Source organism: Aedes aegypti, chromosome 2, assembly GCF_002204515.2.
Source record: "Aedes aegypti strain LVP_AGWG chromosome 2, AaegL5.0 Primary Assembly, whole genome shotgun sequence".
Taxonomy (NCBI): domain Eukaryota; kingdom Metazoa; phylum Arthropoda; class Insecta; order Diptera; family Culicidae; genus Aedes; species Aedes aegypti.
The window spans coordinates 191,679,033-191,690,223 of NC_035108.1; the positions used below are offsets into that span (position 1 = coordinate 191,679,033).

General features: G+C 36.7%; 1 long non-coding RNA gene across 1 annotated transcript; it reads left to right on the forward strand.

Moving 5' to 3' along the window:
- Positions 1–5,827: 5,827 nt before the first annotated feature.
- Positions 5,828–6,235, forward strand: LOC110675473. The gene is made up of 2 exons (XR_002499518.1): positions 5,828–5,944; positions 6,005–6,235. It is a non-coding gene; the product is annotated as an uncharacterized LOC110675473 (long non-coding RNA).
- Positions 6,236–11,191: the final 4,956 nt, after the last annotated feature.

Consider the following 11,191-nt stretch of genomic DNA (forward strand, 5'->3'; position numbering starts at 1 on the left):
AATCCAGTACATTCCAAATCCTATTCAAGTATAATGCAAATGAACTCCAAATCAAATCCAATCCAAATCCGAATCAAACCCAAATTCAATCAACTTCAACTCAAATCCAATTCAATCCATATCAAATCCAAACCAATTCCAATCCAATTAAAATCGAAATCCAATGTAATCCATCCAAATCCAGTCCAAATCATATCCATTCCACACCGAATTCAATACTATCCAATACATTCCAAATCTAATCCATGTCCAATGCAAGTTCAATTAAAATCTATTCCACATCCGAATCCAATCCGAATCCAAATAAAATCAAATCTAATTCAAAACCAATGCAAATCCTATACAAATACGATCCAATTCCAATCCAAATAAATTCCATTGCAACTCCGATTCAAATCCAAATTGATCCAATTACAATTCAAATCCAAATCCAATTCAATATAAACTTGAATCAAATCCAACTCCAATCAAAATCCAATCCAATCCAATTAAAAACCAATCCAACCAAAGCTCAATCCAATCCAAATTCGATATAAATGCAATTCAAATCTTAACCGATTTCGATCTAAATCCGATCCAAATCCAACTCAATCAATATCCAACTCAGTTTGAATCCAATTCAATCCAAATCCAATGCAACTCCAATCCAAATCCGAATCAAACCCAAATTTAATCAACATTTCATTCAAATCCAATAGAAATCTTATCAAAACCAATCAAAATACTGTTCAGAACTCATCTAAATTTTAGTTCAACCCACACTAAATGCAATTTAATCTGATCAAAATCCAAATCCAATCCGATCCAAACACAAATCAAATCTAGTTCCAAACCAAATTTAGGTCAAATTTATACCAAATTTAATTCAATTCGCATTCAAATTCAATCATGTTTCAATTTAAACGCAATCAAAATCCGATTGAAATACAAAACAACTCCAATTTAAATTCAATACCATGTACACCGAAAAAGTATCAAATCCAAAAAACAATCCTCTGAATATTATCTTTGTTTTTGATCAAACTATCTTCGAATCTGATGCATTTTCATCATCGGAATCCGAATTTAATCACAGTTATCCGATAAAGACAACCAAATTTCACTTCACATTTCCTTTCAAACTTTTTCCAATTATTACTGTGTCAGTTTCATTGGCAGTCAGAAAAAAAAACTTCACAATCAATCACTTCTATTCAGAATCATCACAAAGCATAAACTTGGAGACCTGTCGCCCTAGAAAATCTAACTTCGGAGACTTGTTACTCCTGAGAATATAATCTCAGAGACCTGCCACTCTGAAACGTATCCTCGGAGACTTGTCGCTCAGTTGAAAGTAAACTACAAGAACTGTCGCTCCAGAAAACTCCAGAAATCCAATTCAAACATAATCCGAATCAAATACAAATCATATCCAATCCAAAACTAATCCTAATCCAATCTAAATCCAAACCAATCCAAATTTGAATCAACTCCAAATCAAATCCAAATGTTATCTAAATCCCAACAAATTTCAATACAAATCCAGTCCAATCCATATCGAATCCAAACCAATTCCAATCCAATTAAAATCCAATCAAATCAAAATCCAATATACAATTCTATCCAAATTAAATCCAATCCAAATCTACTCCAGATACGATCTAAATTCAATTCAAGCCGATCCAAATCCAGTACATTCCAAATCCTATTCAAGTATAATGCAAATGAACTCCAAATCAAATCCAAATTCAATCAACTTCAACTCAAATCCAATTCAATCCATATCAAATCCAAACCAATTCCAATCCAATTAAAATCAAAATCCAATATAAAATTCTATCCAATTAAAATCGAATCCAATTCTCCAGTCCAAATCATATCCATTCCAAACCGAATTCAATGCTATCCAATACATTCCAAATCTAATCCAATGTCCAATCCAAAGTCCAATGCAAGTTCAATTAAAATCTATTCCACATCCGAATCCAATCCGAATACAAATAAAATCCAATCTAATTCAAAGCCAAAACAAATACTATACAAATACGATCCAATTCCAATCCAAATAAATTCCAATGCAACTCCGATTCAAATCCAAATTGATCCAATTACAATTAAAATTCAATCCAAATCCAATACAATATAAACTTGAATCAAATCCAACTCCAATCCAAACCAAATTTAGGTCAAATTTATACCAAATTTAATTCAATTCGCATTCAAATTCAATCATGTTCCAATTTAAACGCAATCAAAATCCGATTGAAATACAAAACAACTCCAATTTAAATGCAATACCATGTAAACCGAAAAAGTATCAAATCCAAATAAAACAATCCTCTGAATATTATCTTTGTTCTTGATCAAACTATCATCGAATCTGATGTATTTTCATCATCGGAATCCAAATTAAATCACAGTTATCCAATAAAGACAACCAAATTTCACTTCACATTTCCTTTCAAATTTTATCCAATTATTACTGTGTCAGTTTCATTGGCAGTCAGAAAAAAAACTTCACAATCAATCACTTCTATTCTGAATCATCACAAAACATAAAGTTGGAGATCTGTCACTCCTCAAATACGTTCTCAGAGACCTGTCGCTCTGGAAAATTCAGCAGCGGAAACCTGTCGTTCCGGAAAATAGGCAAGGAGACCTGTCGCTCCACAAAGCATTCCGTTGGAGACCTGTCGCTCCTTATTATATGTTCTCAGAGACCTGTCGCTCTGGAAAATTCAGCAGCGGAATCCTGTCGTTCCGGAAAATAAGCAAGGAGACCTGTCGCTCCACAAAGCATTCCGTTGGAGACCTGTCGCTCCTTATAATGTATTCTCAGAGACCTGTCGCTCTGGGAAATATAGTATCGGAAACCTGTCGTTCCGGAATACAAACAAGGAGACCTGTCGCTCCACAAAATATAGCGTTGAAGACCTGTCGCTTCAAAATCCGTAATTGCAAGAACTCATCGTCCTTGTAATTAACGAAAACTATTGATCCGGAAGTCTTCAACAAAAGCACATTCCCTAGTTTCCATCACTACATACCTACCGATAAGCGCCATTGTGGTAACTGGAACCAGCCGAACTCAATTTTGCATAAATTGCAAAATTAAATTAAAGGTGATCGTTCACCCCAAAAGCCGTTGACAAACTGAAGCAAACTTCCAATGGTTCCGTTCATCTTCATCATTCAATTCGCGTATCGTGCTCAGATTTTATCTCTTTCTCACTCTCTCCTTCATTCAAGGCATCATCTTTCTTCTATCAAGTACGCATCCCCTATGATGATGCTTGATAGTATGTGTGTCTGTGATTGAGCGTTTCATCAAACGCTTATCCCATTCTCACATTCACCAATACAACCGAAGGCTACCATCGTGCATAATGGATAAAGCTTTTGTCAGCTTGAATGTCAAAAGAAAAGCTCATGCGCATGCGTACAAGCTTGTGCGTGCGCATTCTGCCTTGTGAAGATACACTGAGAGAATTGTTTGTACTATTTTTAAACATATTTTTATAACGCACATTTGATACACCACAATTAATTGAGAGGTTTATTTGTCAATGTTACGTAGCCCATCGTTTTCTAGCGAACAGCATTGGGCCTTATAATCAAAATTTCTATGTCGCTTGGTCGACTTTTGATTAGAAAAAAATGATCAAATTTAAGCAAAGGAAGAATAAAATTAAAACTGGCTGCTACATTGCCGGCGGGGACAATTCTTGAGAGCATCCAGGCGCATTCGATGAGAGCGAAAGCTTGCTCCAACTCCTTCCTGGAAGAGGTTGAGTGCTGATTAAAAATCGAAACCGGTGATGTTAGGAGCCCTCTCAACATCCAAAATCTTGGAAATAAATTAGACCTACATATATCAAGACTATAGCCCTAGGACGTGGCGCTACTATATATATAACTCGTGATGTGTTGCTAATTCTTTCGCCAGGCCGATCGCCACCATCTACAAGAAATTTAAATGCTGCCGTTTAACAGATTGGCCCATGTAGATTTGGATTTTCCGACTAGATTTTATCATCCAATTATACAGTAGGCTCTCTATGTTTTGATATTTAGGGGCATTGAGTAATGAAAAATCCCGAAAATAATACATGTGATGAAATCAATTCCAACAGCCAAGGCTCGGAAACACATCGGGTTGAATAGTGTCGAGTAAGCAAGAATTCACTGTACTCGATTTGGCCTTGGCTTTTAGCATAATTCCTCAAAGGGTCTACTTTACATAATTGTTATACTTGCCCTCTTCAAACTACATGTTCGTAGAAATACAACCAACATCATAATAAAAGAATTAAACACGTACTGCAATATCTATGCATCCTAGGTATATGACAGAAAATGTATTGTATATATACAAATTTGGACAAACGTTGAGAGATACTTGATCAGAAATTTATTCAAATTGGAACCTACTGAATGTTCGGCAGACTCGCGTGTACGTTTTCTTTGCCGCTAGTAATACACTCTCCTGTGTCGGAATCGAACTGAACTGACCCCAAAGCCGTTAAAAGGGGACAAGGGACAAATCTAAAATTTATTAGCTTCGTTCGGCTACCGGCTTGCTGTGTCGACTAACTTTATGACGGATTTTCTCACGGTGGAGCAAAAGAACGCGGCTTTAGAGCCCAGGCGGAATCCAAAATTTTCCTCTCATCCGTTCAAAAGTTCGATGATTGAATTTCAAATTTGATTTTGTGCTGTACATTCACCGAAGTTCAGTTTAGTCAGGCAGCACTCGACTCGAATTTCGTTCAGGTAAAGATTTAGGATTGGGAGCGCATCATACAGCAAAGAATAAGGTTCATTAAAATGCAAGATGCAGCCCGCAGTTGAGATATGGAGCAAAAAGTGTCATAAATATGTGAACCAATTTACGAGAGGTAGTCTGTGGTGACGTTTGTTCGATAGATTTTTCAGCGAAAAGTTGATTAAGAAATTTTTCATTTCAGCTTTTGACAATGTAGGTAGGTACTGGTGGCATGCGTCAAGATATTGGGAATGGAGACAAAAAACCGATCAAAGCAGGATTCATACATCCTGCCAATTGCAGTGTAATTTAACTTACAGTTTCGTTAAAAACTGCGAAGGAATTGATGATGAACCCTTTCCATAGGAATTCCAAATTAAACGAGCGCTACTCCGACCGATTTTGGTTTATTTACGAATCATAAGAAAATTTTACCGTCTAACAGGGTAACTTGCAACACTTTTCAACTTTGAAGATCTAAAGATCCCGCATAGAAAAACACAATCTGCCATACATTTCAAACTGTAATTTTCTTCTAACTGTAATGGTTAATGTATCAGAAACAGTTGCTTTTTCGTTCAACAGTAAAAGATCTACAGGATTAGATTATAAAAAACGGTCTAAGTAATGTAGAACAAATAGTCACAATAAATCAAAGTGTACAGACATTGTTGGACAATATAGGTACAGAAACTAGTGAGATGTGGTTGAAACGTAACATCACCGTTCGTTGAACGGTTAATAATAATATTTACGCGACACACTATTACATGTGTGTTTCTCATCGATTTCACTATTTATTACCTATTTTCAACAATTTGGCAAACGGTTGTACTTGTTGGTGTTTGTGAGCGATATGATCGAGCTACGTGCTGAAATATTCCCATCTTTTTTCTGTACTATTTTGTTTACTTGTCCAGTGAAAAATGAATGATGCAAATATTGATCAAAAGTTCAGAGTGACAAATACGTTCTTCCCTTGCCATCGGTGGCTATTTTAATCCCGCTGTTTCTCGCTCTCTAACATGGTTGGTTTTGATAATCATTCTGATACTATTGAAATTTGCCCAAAGGGAGAAAAAATCAACGATTTTCAACACTCCAGCGGGGGAAGTGTGATGAGTTGGTGGAACCAACCCAGGTAGAGTTAAATGGCTGCTACCGTCAGCTAAAACTTGAATGCCGCCTACGAATTTCTTGGTGAGTTTTTGTATCTGCACAATTTTCACCGTTTCTAAATAATTTCTCTTCCTCCGGTAGAAACCGATAACATTTATTGACGTGGATGATCAGAATGGGACAACTTCCAGGAGCATCCATAAGACCTACAGGGAAAGGACGTCTGGTGGAGCAGATCAGGCGGAAAATCGTGGTCATGCAACAACACAAGTAATCTGGCAGCATACTGAATCATCTCACAAACAAATTTGTGGTTAGTGTAGTGTGAACATCCATGAAATAAATTCATTTGAATAGACAATTGCAATTTAACTTTTGTCTTTTATTTAGAAATATTTAATGAAGAGGTACACGTGGTCTTATGGTATAAGTGCAACATCACAGTATGATATAGGGTTAAAATACCATTAATCACCGTACACCAATGATTATACATACATTATTCTATTTGTTTCAACGTTATAGTGCAACTATTTCGAGACTGTTTGCGAAACTGTGAATTGTCCGAAAAGTGGATAGTAAATCGACCATTCGGCAAATTGTTTCCAAAAAAATTTGTTCGGAGAAATCGGCATTTTTAAATGGTTACATAACTTAACCGCCCATTCCCCACATTGTTATTTTCCCATTTACTATTCCCCAAACTGTTAAAACCGTTAGTGGAAAGGTTGGTTTATTGTTATTCTGGATGTCTTACGCAATTATTCAGATATTGTCGCAAATAGTTTTGGGTCGTATGGAAAACAGTAGAAATATGGTTCGTGATTATGCGGGATGACAGCTCATAAGATTTAAATAAATTAATTATTAGTTGTCCTAATCACCACGTGTAAAATGCGATACCATAGTAACCATTGTTTCCATATTGTGGTTTTATAGAACAATTTTTGGGTGGAAGACATTCATAAAATCACGACAAAACTTAAAATGTTACCAGGGTATGATGCTTATTTTACCGACATTTATTTTCTTTGAGTTAGGAGGGACATGCTGCTTAATGTTGATTATTCGAGTTTTTCACAAATACACTTATACCTACTATTATCATAGGATAAATTAATAGAGTAAATACATGGAAATACTCTAACACACAATTTGTAACTAAAATGATTGTAATAAATCTTCGAGCTGTTTAGTAGAATGGTCTAATCCACCGATGTACTAAATTAACTCCGTCTGAGAATTGTGACACTTGAGCGGGGTATGATCACCACGTGATCTGGACCCGCTCTAGTGTCAAATTTCTTGAACCGAGTGAATTTAGTACACCGCTGGATAAGTCCATACCTATAAGTAGATGAAAAAACCGAATTTAGTACTATGGTCTAATCCACCGGTGTACTAAATTCACTCGATCTGAGAATTGTGACACTTGAGCGGGGCACGCTCCCGTATGATCCCCTCGTGATTTGGACCCGTGTCAAAATGCTCGACCGAGTTGGTTTAGTACACTAGTGGATAAGACCATACCATAGGCCAGGGGAAGTGGTTCATCTAGAGTGAATTTCTGTCAGAGAAAAAGTAGATTTTGTATAAGATTTGACAGAAAAATGAATGACAAGTTCATCCACTTCTCCTGGTCTATTTAATTTCACTGGAGTTTGATCCTTTGACAGATACGCGTATTTCGACCTCAACTGTAAGGCCGTCTTCAGTGTCGTGTACTAGACTCGACTCAACTTCACATCGAGTCTAGTACACGACACTGAAGACGGCCTTACAGTTGAGGTCGAAATACGCGTATCTGTCAAAGGATATAAACTCTAATGGTATTAAATGGTATAGTACTAAATTCGTTTTTTTCATCTACGTAAAATGATTGGTTTGGTTTGAATTTAGAAAAAAATCTCACAAGGGAAGGTCACGATGGTGTTACACGGGGTTTTAAATCGGACTATTTTTGTTAGATTCTACATGTTGAAATATGAAAAACCCCAAAGCCTTTCGAGTGATGGACCAGTGGTGTAGCCAGGAGGGGCTCTGAAAGGGGCAATTTTGTACGTATATTAAATTATTAAGCTTATTGGAAGTTTGACAAAAATATTTTTTTTTAATATCAATTGTGATGGTATCTAAATACTCGATTGATACCCGATTTAAAGTGAAGCATATGCGTTTTAAGTAATTAACTAGAACATTGCTCGTCATAGAAAGTGAAGGTTGATTATTTCAATAACTTTTAACAAAGTTTTGCTGATCAATAAGAAACCGTGATTAAGTGTTGCTTTTGTTGCTGACTACTGCCATCTTTGGTTCATTTGAACCGCCAACTACCACCACGGGTACTCAATGTTCACCCGGTCGGCTATGGACCAATGCACGAGTTCACTAATTTGACGTTTGAGCGGTGCCATATTCACTTGTTACCATGGTGACATGAATAACACGGCACCGCTCAAACGTCAAATAATGAACTCGTGCATTGATCCATTTCCAAAATCTAACACACGCAAGCAGATCAAATGGCGAGCAAAAACAAAACAACGGTGTCCACTGCATTGGTAACTGAAACAGACAAATCCAAACGGTATAAATATATTGTACTCTGCAAGATAAATCCACGTAATGCGATTATCTGAAAATGCGTTGCGTTTGAATTGCGCGCATATCTTCTGCGCGTTACCGCCGCCGCTGGATGTGGATTTAATATAAGCGCCGCAATAATACTGGAAATGCTGATAGTCACGTTGAATCTCTTGACGAGCTTCTAGTAAGGATGCAACACATGTTTGATAACACGAACACCACAATTGAGGCTACTGTAGAGAGTTGCAAACGTGATCTTTGAGCGGAGATAAATACTGCGTGCTGATGTCCACAAGATCAAAACAGAATATTCAGTTGAAATCAAACAGCTATCTGATTCTGTGATGGATGTATCAAACGATGTACGAACTAACAAGCAACGTATTTTGGCTAGCGAGAGGAAACATGATTTGCTGCTTTCGGGAGTTCCATACCATGCTGCGGAAGATCTGTCGGGCTACGTTATGAGGATTCCCAGTACGCTAGGATACGGAAATGATTGTGCTCCACTCATTTACCCTAAACGTTTGGCAAAACCGCCAATCGCTTCGGGAGCAACTCCTCCCATCGCTTTGCAATTTGCATTCAAGTTGTCAAAAGATGATTTCTACAATCGATATTTGTCTTCTCGGAACCTGTCATTGAATCAATGTGATATATAGCACATTGTCATTGAATCACCTGCCAGTGTTGCTCAGACTCATTTCCCCGAAAATAGCATTTTCCGAACTACGAAGCCACGAACTACTACAACCATGCTCTATCATCCTAAGATAGAGAAGCAGATGGTTAAGCTTGAGTACTGTACACAAAATCGATCAATTTTGATCCCGGAGAGCCATAATTCAAGTTTTGGTGAAATGAAATGAGTGAGTGAGTGAGTGCGAATCATTTCACCGAAACTTGAATTGCGGCCCACCGAGATCGAAACTGTCGGATCCCATGTGCAACACTCAAGCCCAACCACCTCCCCCTCCATCTCAGGAATACAACGTACAGTTATAACAATTCATGGCTTCACAATTAGAATTTCGGGGAAATGAGTCTGGTCAACACTGTCACCTGGGCTTCGAAGTGAATAAGCGGATATACATCAACGAGAATCTTACTGAGGAGGCGCGCAAAATCAAGACATTGGCTGTTAAATTGAAGAAGACTGGTAAACTCTCCTCCGTTTATACTAGATATGGTATCGTTTACGTGAAAACTTGTGCAGATACGGCTGCTAAAACAATTTATGCTGAGGACCAACTTGCCAAGTGAAATTTGTTACTAATTTAAAATTAAAAAAATACCTATCCGAATAGTTATTCTTCTTCCTTCCACAATAGTTAATGACTCCTATCCCGATATTTCCATGTATTATTCGATCCTAAAAGTCTATGATTAGTGTTGCTGGGCCTGTTGTTGTTGCTGCTGCTGTTGACCATCATTATTGCTGCTGCTGTTACTGAATCTCGTCGTCTGCTGATACTTTATATTATACGTCTATGCAAGAATACTTACTATTGTACTGATTTTCTGCGAATGATTTCACCTTACTTTATCTTTTTATGAGCAACTGAATCACAGTGATCAATTGAAACTTATATATTGTAAATGAATAGCTCAAAATTCAGTTTAGTTGTTAAGTTCCTTCCTCTGTTTGTGAGTGTGTTTTGCCAGTTTTTCCTGAGGTACTCGTCGTTATTGATTATTATCGATGTCGGTTGAATCGCTGATTAGCAATACCCAAACGAATAACGATATTTCTCTTATACCACGTACAGTTATTAATGCTGCATTACAACCCACACTTAACTTATTTTACGGATTTTTGTGAAATCTCAACAGCTGAACAATTCGGTGAAATAAATTAACGGAGTACGGTAAATTTTTACAGTATTCGGTAAAAAATCACCGTAATCCGTTAAGTTCCGACGAAATACGGTGTTTTATTTCAACAAACTGTTCAGCTGTTGAGATTACGGTGAAATTCACCGTAGTGTGTTTAGTGTGTTCTAATACGTTAAATATATGCCATATGAATATTCAAAGTATGTGTGCTCGACAAATGAGCAAGTTTCATAAATTTAAGCAATGCTTTTAAAATAATAAAGTTGAAAAATTTGTGTAACTGAAACATGGCTTTCGGATAAAACTTCTGATGATGTTGTTAATATTGATGGATATAAACTGATTAGAAACGATCGTCTCTATAGTAGAGGTGGTGGCATTTGTATCTATTATAAAAGTGATCTATCCTGTAAAGTAATAGAATATTCTGAACTATATGTAAATGCAGAAAACAATAATATTACAGAATATTTGTTAGTTGAAGTTACTGTACGTAGCGAAAAATTCTTGCTGGGTGTTTTTTACAATGTGACTGCGCCGAATTCCTTCTCGAAAAGCTTACAAACACTGATCTCATGAATCATGATAACAGATCTAATAGATTCCGTAGCGTTATATAAAATTTAGTTTTTAATTGCATTGGCTCTGAACCAACGCATTGTTCTTCAGAAAGCAGCTCCTTGATTGATCTTTTATTGACAAGTGACATTGATTTCATCGTTAATTTTAATCAAGTTGCTGCTCCAGGATTTTCTTATCATGATATAATATTTTCTTCTTTGAATATTCGACGCACTGAGCCAAAATCTGTTTCGTTCTTCAGAGATTACTCTCGTATGGATAGAGCTAGTTTAGAAAACACCTTAAATTGTACTGATTGGTCACTGTTTCACGCTATCCATGACG